This window comes from Dryobates pubescens, chromosome Z (genome assembly GCF_014839835.1).
Source record: "Dryobates pubescens isolate bDryPub1 chromosome Z, bDryPub1.pri, whole genome shotgun sequence".
In the NCBI taxonomy this organism is placed as follows: Eukaryota; Metazoa; Chordata; class Aves; order Piciformes; family Picidae; genus Dryobates; species Dryobates pubescens.
This window is the reverse complement of record NC_071657.1, coordinates 39,361,903-39,376,944: the sequence shown is the minus strand read 5'-3', so window position 1 is coordinate 39,376,944 and position 15,042 is coordinate 39,361,903.

Genomic DNA, 15,042 nt, shown 5'->3' with positions numbered 1-15,042 from the left:
ACTATGTAGAACTATATTGAAAATATTTATTTCAGAGACAAAGTGGACAATATTAGTTGGTATCTTGCACTTGATTAAATGTAAAACATTTTCTTAATTTAGTGATGTGTTTAGGCAAGTACTGTAACTTACTAAATATACAACAGTGATAACTGTGTTTACAATATTTTTTCAGTTCCTACTATTTGGTGGTAGGCCACTTGTTTAAGAATTAAAAGTAAGGCATACTGCGATTGGCAATCTTGGAAAAACTAACTCAATGCTGCTACCACTAAATACTGTGGGATGGATACCGTGGGTGTAAATGGCAGCAGAATTGTATGCCAAGCCTCTGTCTTAAGTACTTTGACTAAAAGGCGACTTGCCTTGTGCTCATTTATGTATCCTTGTGTGTAGTACATCAGTTAGAAATCTGTTAATGACTGATTTGTAACACTAGGACCTTTATGGAGATCACAGTGGGGTTGGGGGGTTTTGTTTGTTTTTGTTTGTTTCTGAACAGACACTTAGACATTTTGGAATGTATAACATTGATCCTTGTGCTGGAATTGTTTACATGCAAAAAGGTATTTATGATTTTTTGCAACCTGCAATGTGCAATTTTGTTACATGTGTTTTAAACTAAAGAGTTTATAAGGAAGATATTGTATGTACAGTACTTGGACATGAGTATTATTTCTTTGATATAAATATCTAGAGGAAAATTAAAATTGCTTTATATTCATATTTTTTGGCAGTGATTTTCATTATTTAATAAAAAATGTAAAAGTTAGCTGTCATTTTATTGGAAAATCCAAGTAGAATTGGTTAATCTGGGCTTCTAAAAAATATTTTTAATCATGCTTAATATCCTGCTTCTTTTGATTGTATTGACATTGTGAAGTGCAAGGAAGGATTCCTTCTTGCAAAAATTTTGCTCCTCAGGATAACTCTTCTCTGCTGCAGCAGGTGCAGTTTGAAAACTAAACTTCTCAACAAAAAAAAAATGTGAAAGAGAAGAAGAGGAAGTCCAGATCTGCTGACACTTAGAGAAGCTGGCTGGAGTTACCAGTAGTCTGGGATGGGACTGTAGTTGCCTATTCTTGACTTTTCAGTTTCAGCAGAATGAGTGATGGTCAAAATGTTTTGCCATTTAAGCTGTTCTGAAGCCACATCTGAAGCAAGTTTGTTAAATAAGGCTAGTCTTCCTCTTTCCTGTGATCGTTCTCATGTCTTTTGCTACATCTTGATATATTCCCAAAGGAAAGCTACTCAGTAAACATTGCCACGTGCTAGAGACACTTCTGAAGTCCCAGTTCCCCTGCTCTCAGAAGGCAGCCCTGCCTTCCGGATACATCCTTCCAAACCAAGTGACGAGGGGAAGGACTGAGTGCCAAGCCCCACCAAGAATGCTCTGAGGATGCCAAGTTCAAACCGGAAGTGCGGAGAAGCAAGGCAGTGCTGATGGTGCTGTCTGTGCTAGCTCACACAACAGCACATAGCTAGACCCATGCTTGGTTTTTAGGGGCTCCTGGGTTCCAGATCTGACACTGAAGAAATGGTAGAGGGACTGTTTTCTTCCAGTTTAAGATGCAGATACTAAGATTTCAGAAGCATGCAAATGTTAGGGGTAAAAAAGAGGAAGCTGTGAATACACTGGAGTTCAAGATGTTGTATGCTTGCACTGACGGTTTGTGACCACATAATCAGTTTCGTGTAGGTTGCTAGGGCTTCTAAATGTTCACTATGCCCCAGTCAGTGCTCTGTGAATTAGGTAATGCTTTCTAATTTCCATGTTGTGCCAGACCACTCCAATTGGAAATTTCTAACACAGGTTTCTTCTTGGGAGGGTCTGTAACACTTTCAGAATATTCTTGATACTTTCCAAATTAAATACAGAGGGAAGGAAGAAGAACAAGATCATGAGAGCCTTTAATGCTTTAATAAGTAGTTGAGGATATCATTGCTAATTTTGAGTGTCAGCCTGAACTTCATAGCCTAGTTCCATAGAAAAATGTTTTGAGTGTATGGAATAGAAACAATTCTACATGTTCTCTTTAAGCTTTCAGTTCTTCTGGCCTTGAGTGCCTCAGAGTGGTGCTTTCAGAAGTGGTCAAGGAGACAGTTTAGACTGGTTGTGCTCTATTATCCACAGGGTGTGGAATAAAATCTGAGTATTTCACATTGGTTGAATAACCTGCAGGATAATGTTCTTTTTCTTTTATATTTTCTTCTGACATTGTTCCTTTCTTCTCCCTCTCTGTCTACAGGGTGCTTTCAAGAGCAAAACAAAACATGGCCCTTGCACAGCTTCCAAAAACAATGTCCTAAGATACACAATCCAGCAAGTCATCACTTACTCCTCGGCACTACCATCTTCTAGACTAGGTGAAGCAAAGGCCCAGTGGTACACTTGCAGCCTGCTATTTCTCTGCTTTCAGACTAGATGACTCAAGTTCTGGTATACATCTTTCAGGTGATCCTGGGCACTGACGGAAGTTAAAGAACAGGTGACAAAAAAAGCTGTGGACTTCTCTTTCTTGTCCTAATGTGGGCTGGTTACTTTCCTTTTCACCTGCAGTTGGCACATTATGTATTTTTAAAGAGTTTTACCTTTCTCTGCTGTGACATAGCAATGTGCAAGACATGACACACATGGAGTTTCCTGCCATCAACAGTAAGTGAGGTCAGGCAGGCAGTGTAAATGAGAATTTCATCTGAGCCATCCTGCCAAATCTGAAATTTGTGACTTCATCATTCTTGCCACAGCTTTCAAAAATCAGTCCCAGAAAGACCTGTCTCAGGAGCTAATGACTGCAACTGATGAGTGCATCAGTTCAGACAAGTGGTTGGATAAATGGAAGCTGTTTCCTACGATCAGCCTGTGGTCTGCAAGTCAGGCAGGGCTAGAAGTCTAATTCACAGATTCATAGAACACCAGGACCTTAAGGAGCACCTAGTCCAGCCTTTCAGGGTAAGAATATAGTCTAAATGAGATGGTTCAGCACCCTGTCAAGCTGGGCCTTGAAACAGTCTAATCTAGGGGAATCCATCACCTCCATTGGGAGTTCATTCCAATATCCAGTAGCTGGAATGGTGAATTTTCTTTTTTTCTGTCATCCAGACTGAATCTCCCCAGTAGCAACTTGTGGCCATTACCCTTGTCTCACCATGTGACTCTTTGTGAAAAGGAAGTCTCCCTCCTCATGACAGCCACCCTTCATGTACTTGTACATGGTTATGAGGCCTCCCTTAAGCCTTCTCAAGGCTGAACAAACCCAGTTCACTCAGCCTTCCTTCATGACAGATCTTCCAGTCCTCTCATCATTCTTGTGGCCCTTCTCTGGACCCTTTCCAGCCTATCCACATCTATCTTGTATAAGCAGGGACCAAAACTGTACACAGTACTCAAGGTGGGGCCTGACCAGAGTGGGAGAATGACCTCTTTATCTCTGCTTGTGATACCTTTATTAATGCAACACAGCATCCTGTTGGCTTGAAAGTCCAAGTTGCAAAGGACAACTGCCTGGATACATGTCTTGAACCATGATTTAATGACTGTGGGTAATGCATTCTAATGACTGAGTTTCGGAGGGTGCCTCAAAGCTCATTCTTCAGGAATAAAATAATGCAACACAGTAAAAGACACATGAGGCAGCCAGGTCACACAATTTCTGACTATATCCATCCAGTTTTTGCTGATCTGTGGATATACCTGCAATAAATGACGCTCCAAGCCATCCTGTTGTGTTGAATCCTGCTCTGCTTGGACCTGGTAGCTCCTCTGCAGCCGAAGCCACAGAGTCATGGAATCACAGAATGGTTTGGTTTGGAAGGGACCTCAAAGATCATCCACTTCCAGCCTCCCCGCCACACAACAGTTCTGAATGCTGCTAACCCCCAGCTAGATAAGCCTGGAGTTAAATGTTTATTCTTTTCTCAGCTTATTAGGGTGGGTTTTGTGGGCTTCATTTGTTTTACCTTTAATGAAACAACTTTTTTCTTTTTGGATCTGGTAGAGGGGTCTCCCTGCATTCCCCATAGGGAGCTTGCTGGTCCTGGTGACTAGTAAGCAAGGCAGCAAGTAACATAGTGGCCTGTAACCCTGTGCTGTGGGGCTAACTGAAAGGAATACAAAATAGGTTAATAGCTGCAACTATTGCATCTGCTAAGCAACCTCAATGAAGGGCCTTAAGCAAATCTTAAACCCTGAAGGAGGTTTCCAGCTACACATGGCCTGTGTTTTACAGTAGAGTACCTCTCCCCCTGTGTTACCCTATTCATCAGCAAAAACTGGACCTCCTAATGCTCTGCAAGTCCTGATGCTGATACACAGCTGTCCTTGCCTTCCTCTCCACCCCATTCCCATTCTTTCTCTATGCCTAAGCTCGTCTTCAGAGCCTCCCACTCACTGCTTGCCTCTAACTGTTTCCACCTGCTCCCTCTGGCTGCAGCTGGCAGCCTCCCCAGTTCTCTGTATCCCATCTCTCTCCTTGCCTTCCTTGCCCAGGTGTGTGTGGGTACTTCTCTGCTCTGAAATTCACTGAATACACCCTCCTGAGCAGAGAAGGATGGAGACAGTGTCTACTAGCAGGAATGTTCCCCTCTATGGTTTAGTTTGTTGATACCCAAAAGAGAAAAATCTCAGGTTGGTGAGCTGACCAACAACTGCAGCTTTAGAGGTGAGGCACTGTCTAACACAGGAGCACTGTGGGCCTACAAGGTCAGCATAGCATTGCTGTCCCATGCTGGGCAGTACTAGGGTAAAGCCTCAGAGAGATCCTGGCCCTTAAAATTGGATAGGCTTTATGGATTTGACCATCGGCTCCAAGGAGCTCTTGGATCTCACTTCTCTTTGGGGTTGTGTTTAGCATGCCTAAATGGGGGAGAAAATGAAGGGAAATCCCAGAGAGACAATTAAACAAAACTGAGACTAATGTAAATACTTGGGGGTAAAACACCAGCATGGGGAGACTTGTAACTACTCCCCAAAACACACTTTAGAAAATTGCCATCTTGAAGGTAATTAAGACAGCACAACAAAGGTGCCACAATACCTCTGCTCTTTGCTGCGGGACAAAACTTTCTAGATTTTGCAGTTGAAGATTAAGGAAGAGTTGACTGGAAGGGAATGTTTCCCAGTCTCTTTTTGCACTGTAATCTGAGATGGAGATTTAACTCCAGTTGCTGGACAGCTGGGTTAATCAGAGATTAGCAACTCTCACTCCTCATCTATAATTTGTCTCTTTCATGAGGCAGCTAGTTTTAGTGGGTGATGGACAAAATGCTTTCTTAATGACTGCTCTGAAATCTGTGTCCAGATTACCTGAGATCAGGCACAGTGGATAGGAATGAGCCAGGCCAAAACCAAGATGTGCAAATGACTGCAAATCACTGAACATCTTCAACCTTCAGTATTCCCCTTGGACTGCCTTTCTGAAAGTGCTTGAGTCCTACTTACTACTGATTATGGGAATTTTGAGGGACGCTCTTGCCCATAGGCTGCTTTTTGGTAACAGCCTTGTGGGCTTTCCCATGCCTTTTCAGCTATGGCTCTGGCAGAGTGACTCATGACAAGCCTTTCTTAATGTCTTGCCAGTTAGTTCTTTCAGTTTCTTTAAATGAGAATTGGGGCAAATGTGACTCATTGTCGTTTTTGGGAAATGATGGATTTGCAAAGCACGGCCCAGGGGAGTGTCTGCCTTGTGCTGCGCAGCTGAGATTGATGGGCAGCTCTCTCCTGCCATTGCTCCCTTTCCCTTCTACTTTCAAAATGAGCATCACTACTTTCTTTTTGAAAGCCAAAACCAGGAGAGACTTTATTGTAACCCCTGTTGCCTTTTGTGAGGCAAACGTGCTGGGCCAGAAACAGAAATCGCTGGAATGAAAGTTTGCTATGTGCCAAGCTACATGCTGGTGCTGCTTTGTTAAAAACACAGACTTTGATCCCTTGCTACACACACCATCTTTGCAGGAAGCTGCAGGAAGGTGAGACCCTCTTCCTTTGACAGATCTGTGGCTACCATAGGTGAGTTCTGCAGTGCTGGGAGCTGGACTCATGTTTGAACTGCTTCTTAACCACATCACATCACTGCAGCAGCTGCTCTGCCTCCCCAGAGCAGGCAACCTGCAGCAGAGAGTGTCCATCTCTCTGGGAACTATAACAAGAGCTGGACCCTGACCTCTCAGTGTGCTGATTTTCTCCAGATTGAAACCACATGGGGCCTTCTGCAAAGCTGTTGCTCCACTATGACAGACCTTGAAGTCTGCATTAGTACTGATGCTAGTCCTGCCTGAACTTCCCCAGGTGCATAAGGGCCATCTCTGCTATCGGGACACATAGGGGTCTTCATGACACTGGCCTGTAGAGGAAAGAGTCTGGCTGCACTTCAGAGCTTTGTGGCTATAAGCTCAGGACAAGAGGGGAAAAAAGAAAGGTATGAGAATAGAGAAATTTATTTTCCTATTGCTCCTTAAGCGGTAAGTCAGGGCTTTTCCAAGGGGAAGTCAAACTGAACACCCCCCTGAGAGAGACCTGGGAAGGATGGGCCTGCAGCTGCCTTAACTGAACAAATTTGCCAAGATGAGACCAGGCATCCTTTCCAGGCTGTTTCAGGCCCTGCACTCCTCATTGTCCACAACTAGTAGTCTTACCTAGTTTGCTTCTCCTCATGGAAGCGCAGCCCAATGGAATAAAATTACACGAAAAATTAAACACAGCCCTCCCAAGTGACAGCTCCGTGTGCAAGGCACGTGCAGGTGGATGAAAAAGATGCACCGCAAGCCTCTACCTATCTGGGTTTGCAACAGAACAGAGTCCAAACTCAGACACAGGGACCTAGTCCATACACAAAGGACTACAGAAAGCAGGCCCAGTGCCTGCCACTTCTCTTCACCTCCTGGTGCTAACTGTGGTGCTGAGCTGTGCTGGTGCTCTTGACAGCAAGGGCATGCCTGTTGCAGAGACTCTGGGTGGGTTTGACAGCCTGGACATCTGTGAAACTGTGCTGTCTCTTCTTCATGTTTGCCAGCACCAGGAAAGGAGAGCATGCAGTAGAGCAGCATGCACAAAGCCCATGTCCCTGTGACTCGTATCTGTTTGAACACTCCAGGGTGTGGGAGGAGTAAGCACAATGTTCAAAGCACTGAAGTGAGAACCTGGGCAAACAGGAATGAGGTAGCGTCTGAGACCACAGAGCAAATATTTGCCTTCAACGCACTTTGGCAGATAACTGAAAGGCAGCCAGCAAAGGGTGGAGAAGTCCAGTGGAGACAAGGCACTACTTGTTTGCTCATCCATGTAGAGGGTATAAATTCAAAACTAGGGCCATTCAGGACTCTCAAGAAGCCATGAAAGGTGAAAAACAGAAAGGGCCAGTCACAGCCAGTCTACATGTGCCTAATGCCCTCTGAAGACAAGCATGAGCATAATCTCAGACATGGCTCATCTGCCTCTGATCTGCTTGCATTAGATCTCTGAGATGCAGCTTTTCAGGCACGGAAATGGATCCTTGTGCCAGCTTTCTTCCTCGATGTCTGCTGCAGGAGCTGCCCATCACTGTGCTCTGGCTGGGGAGATTAGGGTGTAAACCAGTTGGCACTAGCACCACAACCCCATCCTAAGGCTCCAAACCTATTGTTTGCTTGCTGCATTGTCAAACAAACTGCATTTACCTCCTGCTTGGTCTGTTGCATTGGGTGTTCCATAATCTACCCTACTAGGAACGTTTCTTCAACCTGGTAAGGTGCAAAGGCGGATATGCGTCTGTATCACCACCCTTGGGTAGGCAGAATTAGTCTTCCTTCCTGTTCAAGGGAGCAGATTTTTAAAAAGGCAGAAAACAGTGTTTTGTGGCACCTTTTTCTGAGCATAGCAAAAATCAGGCTTTGTCTGGACCAGCAGTATTTGAGCTGGGGTGAGTGGGGTGCCATTCAGCCGTTTATCTTCTTCTGTATCTGGTTTTGCTTTTCCCAAACCTCTGTGCATCCTGCTTCCTCAGACAGAGTCAGTAGCACAGGGGAGGCTTCATCCTGGTGTTAACACCTGTCTTGAACCCAGAAGTGGGTGTCTTTGACCTGATTGTGTCTGTGTCCCCCAGCACCAGGAACCACTAGAACAGGGTGTCCTGGATCTGGGCCAGGAAGGGAGAACATGGGCATCCTTGTGCTTCATATTCCCCCTCTCCCAAAAGACTTTGAATGTTTTCTCCTCATTTTAATTTTCTCTCTCTCTCTCTCTTTTTTTTTTTTTTCCTTAGTCATCCACATCCATTCACTGTGAAAATCCACATTGTGTTAAGACGCTGCTGCCATATTCAGGGGTAAAAAGCTGTTAATATGCAGCTGTATCCCTGAAGGGAAGCCTGTTCCTGTGGAAATGAAGAGGTGATGGATGATTCACTCCAGAACCTGAAAAGAAAGATAAATGTCCACTCACATTTTCATGGGATGGTTCATTTTTTCTCCAAAGACTGGATAATGTTTCCTTCCTGCAGTAACTGGAGAAGACCATGGGGTGGTGAGCCCCACATGTAGTCCATCCACCATGAGCTGCGCTGATTCCTGTGTTGTTGCCTTTCTCTCTGTCCCGGAGTCACATGTAGGCCATGGCACTGTGGTGCCTGCGCCTGGGGGGAAAGCCTGCCCTTCACAATCCCTCACCTTACAACCTCCAGGAAGAACCTGGCAGAGGAAGGTACTGTGGGGAGAAGGATAATTTTCTCAACTGAGCAGTGCTTCCTACAGGGTATTGCAAAGGATTTTTGTCTGTGTTTCTTTGCACTACCTTGTTATTCCAAACATGTTGCAAGCTGAAAGCATGAATTCTGGGAAACTCCTGGTCCCAAGCTGGTGACACTATGGGGCCATTTGACACAGCTGCTGGCTAATAGCAGCAGACACTTCAGAAAGAGTCAAGTTGATTAAAAGATCATCCTCTATCTACTGCTGATGAACATTTTGTAACTTTTAGAGGGAGAGATTGCTCTGGGTCCTCCACATTTAACAGTTCTCATGGAACTTGTGCCACAGATTTATTTAGAAGCATTTGGAAAACTCACAAGCTCAGCTCCAGCAGCAGAAGTTAACTATGCATCTTGTGAAGATTTCAGCTCATCCTTTTCTGCTAACTTCATGGGTGGTCACCCAGACTTAGTGGTATAAGAGGTGATTTACATTGGCCATTTGAGTTGTGGTTTCTTATGCATCTACCATACCGTCTCTGTTTTGCAGGTTAGAAGTCCTTGTACCTTTTGCCATGTTCTAGCACAGAACTGTTATGTACTTGGGGTGCTTCAGAATAGGTCTTGTCCTGTCACTTCACTCAGGGAGTGAAGAGACACTAGATAAGGAGTCCAGGACTAGATGGAGGGTTCACAATGCAGACACACCAAAGAATTAAATAATACTTGTATTCCCTTCACAGTAAATCTCAACCTTTTATTTCCTTTTCTGACCTTTACTGAGCACACCAAACTATGCACAGCACCTCCCATGTCTCTTCCTGAGTGACAACTGTCCATCAGTCTGAAGCCATGGCAGGGGTTGCTGCGCATTCATTCACAATACTTCATGTTCATCAAAGCTGCACCTCATCTGCCACTTTATTGCCCAAGGACTTTGACTGCTGTCATTAGGTAAAACTGTATCTCACTTGCTAGATTGTTGGCTGCCAGGTAAACCTTGAAAATATAAGTAAAGGAGCAGGATCCCTAAGTTTGGGAAGAGTCTGGAACAGGAGCATAGTATAACTTATCCTGTGCCCAGTGCAGCCACTATTGCTTCTTTTCAGAAGACCAGATATGCAAAGATCTTCTCCATCCACTCTTGTTTGAGTTATTTTCCTTTTGGGGTAGCCTTTAGAGCTGGTTATGCCTTTGGAAAGCCTCAGGCTGCTCCAAACCCTGGATTGCACTTCAGCACTCAGTGTTGTTGCTGGGGAATGGTGACTTTCCTCACAGCAGATGGAGCACTCATGTGATACTCTGTACACTATGTATCATCTATTTACATCTTTTTTTTTTTTTTTTTACATTAGCAACAGATGGCTTGGCATGATTATTTTATTTTTTAAATTAGGGGAAAAAAGGGTATCTAAAACTTCACACATTTTCTGGAGCCTGTGGTTTTTACTTTTACAGACCAATGCTGAAGTCTTAAGCAAAAGGACCTCCCTCACTCTTCAGTTGCCTTCTATGAAGAGGTGTTGTTCTAAAGATTCAGGTACAGAGAAGCAGGAGGTCTCCCAGTCATGCAAGGGGAAGAAGAAAAGGCAGTTTTGAATCAAGAAAGATGAAAGGGAGAAGAAAGGGACCTAAGGACAGTAGTAAGAGGGAAAGAAGTGCTAGTGTTGACAAAACCCACCTTCAAAAGTTGATTGGGCGCAAGTCCTACAAAAGCTCCAGAAACACAAAACTTAGAAAAACATGAGTTCAGTGATTGCTTTCTCTCTATTCCTCTTTTGGCATCATAAGGCTGTAGGCACTGCTACCAAATTTTTTTGTCAGGAAATATGAGGCTTGGTCGGAAGGAGGGTTAATATAAATCAGGACTTTCCCCATGCTCATGTAACACTCAGAGCTGGGCCTGTAGGCAAGCTGCCAGTTTGGTTTGACTCAGGAATGCTGGTGTTGTTAGAAGAAACAAGGCGCTTATTAAGGCGTTGGGAAGAGATAGAGGAAAAGATCTACAGTGTCTTTATCAGACTAGATTTGTCTGGAAAACAAAAAGTCTTTGAATAATTAGAGATGAAAAACATCCCCAGAATTGCCAGAAATTGTGAACAGTGTCAAACCTTGTGCACTGGCAATGTGCAAGGCTGCTGCCATCTGTTGGGAGGTGGTTGAGGCTTGATAGGAAAGAGCTGTCAGAGCAAGACATGAGAAGGCTGCTGGGACTCAGAAGGTTTAATATGCACACTTACTGCAAAAGGTCATATCAGAGTCAAAGGAGCCCTCCGTGGGGTAGCACATTTGTCCATAACCTCATGGATGCTGTGGTACTGTCCAAGTATCTGATCTGCCAATAGGAAGGGATAGAGTACAGGATTGGGTCGAAAATTTGATTGCAGCAGTGAAACATCTTTTGGAGAATAGGCACAGGCAATACCTAAGATCTGCAGACAGAGCTCTGGGCAAAGGCTGCTGGACCCCTCACTGGGATCACTAAGGGATCACCAAGTGATGTTTTTGTGAGCGGGTCTTTCCCAGGCCAAGCATGTACACCTGCTGTCTGAGATGTTTGTTAGATTGTTTTGACCCATGAACCTTTGCTGCAGAAAATCAGATGATGTGCCTACTGATTCTTGCTTGATGTTTCTCAGCAAGCAAACATGGTATGGTGGGTGGATACAAAGCTAGTTTACATTTGTACGCTAGTTTTACTCCTCTGTAAATCCTACTCAGTAATGACTAATCCCCAGATTGATTCCCCTTTCCCATTCTGATTTTTTAATTTTCACTAGATTTTAGTACTTAATAAAGCTTAACTATTTAAGGTCTATCTGTCATGGTTTTTCACATGCTATAAGGACAAGAAGCTGGCTTTAAGGCAGTACTCCAATACAGCTTGCATGTAGCAGCAAATCCCAAGTTTATGATAAAAACAAAGGAGATGGATATTATAGGAGGATTTTGTAGGACATAGTGCCTGCAAGAAAGCATAAATGCTTAAGTAAAATTCACAAAAAGAGCAAATTGTAAAAGAAAGTATGGCAAAATGCCTACAAAGTGTCACTGAGACAACAATGTGAGACATACTACCCCAAGGAGCCCACCCCATTCTGGGCCTATTGTGAAACTTCCCATAAGGACAGGGACATTGTGGGCTTTGCAGCCTCTGCTTACCTGCCATCATCTTTACCAGGAGCCATAGTAACCAGGAGTCTCTCCCCTAGCTGAAGCAAGGAGGACACAAGCAACCTGATGCTATGGGTTTTTTTGGCTTTTGCTTGTTTGTTTTCTTGTGAAGAGTTTTGCAACTAATTAATTCCCACTGGGCTCAGGTCACTGTCTGCAGCACCTCAAAGAAATAATCACCTTAAGACCCCAGGTGACCCTCAAAAAAGCTGAAGAGCCCTGCAACCACATCGCAGAGCACAGTGTGAAAAGTTCTACCTTCCTAGCAACCCAACCAGCTTGCAGGGGTGCTGGGCTAGCTGCTGACGTCAGCTCAGCCCTGGCCACAGGGATCAGCTTGCCTCTCTGGCATGTGGTGAAGCTGCTCTGCAGCACTGAGTGTGCAGCAGGGCAGGTTTTGCCTTCATGCAGCTCTCATCCATCAGCTCACTAACACTGGCACCCATCACCCAAGCTGCACCTACACCCTGGCCTTGCTTTTTTAGCTGTTATAGTCTAATCTTGCCACTCTTTACAAGGTGGGATGCATTACTGGGGACTGTTCTTTTACATGTTTTCTGGCAGGCAGGTGGTTTCCATGACTTCTTCTGTCCCTCTCTCCTCCAAAGGAGGATCTGCTTGCTTTCTTCTCCCATTCCTGGCAATGAAACATCATCAATCTCATGTTTTATGAGGAGATGCTTCAGCTCTTCTCTACACTCCTTTGCTCCAGATCTTCTGTAGCATTTATAGTGCTCCTGTGAGCCACTGAGGCACTCAGTGGGGGCAGCAAGCCCACTGCAAAGGAGGAGCTAGGACAGGTTATGGTGTGCTGGGGTTGGGTTAACATGGCTACTTCTGCTGCTGATCTCAAACCTAACATTTCTGCCATCAATTACCTGTTTCTTCTGAGCAAGGTGAAATGAATCAACAGCAAAGACATGAATCCAGGCAAAGCATTTGCTTAGCAACCAGGAATGGTAAGTTCATGGGATTTCCAGAGAAGCAGCTTTGCTAACATCATGTTGCTGTTGCTTGTGGTTTTAGTCATGAGTCTTACATGTTTGGTTTTTCCCTAAGACTCTTGCAGTTGCAATATGATTGCTAAGCTCTCCTTTTCACATTGAGACAATCCTTGCTTGTGGGAGCTGTGAACAAAACCATGAGAACAAGAACCCCAGAGGCTCCAAATGCCTGTATGTAAATAAAATGTAACAACACAGAGATTCTTTTCAAAGCAATGCCTTGTTGTTCGTCAAGAAAAGACTTGCACCTGACAACCTCAGCAACAGAGAAAACCAGTCACTCCAGACGTTGCTGAACCTGCACACATTAGCTCCTTAGTACATGGGCTTTCCTCCAGCCTCCCAGAGGCAAATAAAGCCCTGCCTAACTGGGGTCTGCTTTGATGCTGTGCTGCTTCTTGTCTTTATTCACCACTTGGAGTTATCAAATGAGGAGGCATTGCTGAAAGAATTTATAGGCATAAGCCAAAAGGTTGCTGTACATCAGCTTCTTCATCCTTCTTGGGTAAAGGCAACAGACACAGGGCGGGAAGTTGTGTGGGGAGGAGGCAGAACCATGGAACTGTACTGAACTTCTTGTTCAGATTGGTACATGAGGAATTTAACCATTAAACCAGACACATTTCTACCATCCTTTCTGATGCATGGACTGTGAGATGGAACAGAGTTAAGGGCTTGGCTGGCAGGGATATTCAAAGGTAAGATAAGAACCATTGTGGTATTTGAGCAAGTGATTCATCAGAATTTTCTTGGTGTCCATACACACCACAATAACAAAGTGGGAGAGGAATGAACAAAACTGCAAAAATCTGCAAGGAAAACAGAAAATGGACTACAGCAGCTTCAGGTTGGTTGGTTGGACAATGAAGACCCTAGGGATGAAAATATAAACCACAAAACTGTCATAAACCAGTTCACTGAAGAAGCTGGTTAGTTAATTGAATCAGCCTGCATTAAATTGAACACTGTGACCTTCCTTAGAGCCCTTATAAACATAAGCAACAGCATCAGGCAACACCAACCACTGGCAACCAGATGTTGAAGGTGGCAAGACAAAAGCATGACATTCTGCTTTGGAAAGTATGGTTCCCATGAGATGATGGGAGACCTCTCCCTGAAAAAGGTGATTTATGCATCACTGTTTGCACTGCCCTGTTTAAAGTGTGGTGTGGATTATTTTCATGTTCTACTGTCTCCCCATGTTGGTAAAAGAATAAGAAACTTTCAGAATGAAGAGGGAAGAGGAGGAAAATGTGACTCGACTGTGAAGCACAACATATGTTAGTCTGAAGCTGAACAGCTTTCCATGCACCATATTCTAGCCAAGCTATTAGTAACACCTGATACACCCATGGTTTCCCATCAGTTACCTGCCAGCAATGAGCAATTGACTCAATATTATCAATTATGTCCCTTTCTGCCCTCTTTTCCTCCCACCAATTAAGCATCTGTTAATCATGAGAAATAGCCCTTTTCATGGAAAATATGTGACAAACAATCAGGTTTTGTACTAAAATGGAATATCACAGAATCACAGGGGCTGGAAGGAACCTCCAGAGATCATTGGGTCCAATTTCCCTGCCAAAGCAATAACATCTAGGGCAGGCCACACAGGAACACAACCCAGGTTGGCTTTTGAAAATCTCCAAGGACAGAATCTTCACAGCCTCTCTAGGCAGCCTGTTCCAATGCTCCATCACCTTCACAGTAAGGAAGTTTCTTCCCATGTTGAGGTGGAACTTCCTGTGTTCTCATTTGTATCCATTATTCCTTGTCCTATTACTGGGTGCCACTGAAAAGAGCCTGTCCCCTTCCTCTTCTCACCCACCCCTCAAATATTTATAGACATTAATAAGATACCCTCTCAGCCTTCTCTTCTCCAGACTGAACAGTCCCAGTTCTCTCAGCCTTTCTTCACAGGAGAGATGTTCAAGTGCCTTAATCATCCTCATAGCTATTTGCTGGACCCTCTCCAGTAGTGGAGCCCAAAATTTGATGCAGTATTCTAGATGTGGTCTAACCAGGGCAGAGTAGAGAGGAAGAACCTCCCTAGACCTTCTGGACCTACTTTTACTATGCACCCCAGGATACCTTTGGCCTTCTTGGCCAAAATAGCACATTGCTGTCCCATAGATAGCTTACTGTCCACTAGGATTCCAAGGTCTTTCTCCAGGGTGCTGCTTTCCAGCAATATTATAACAATA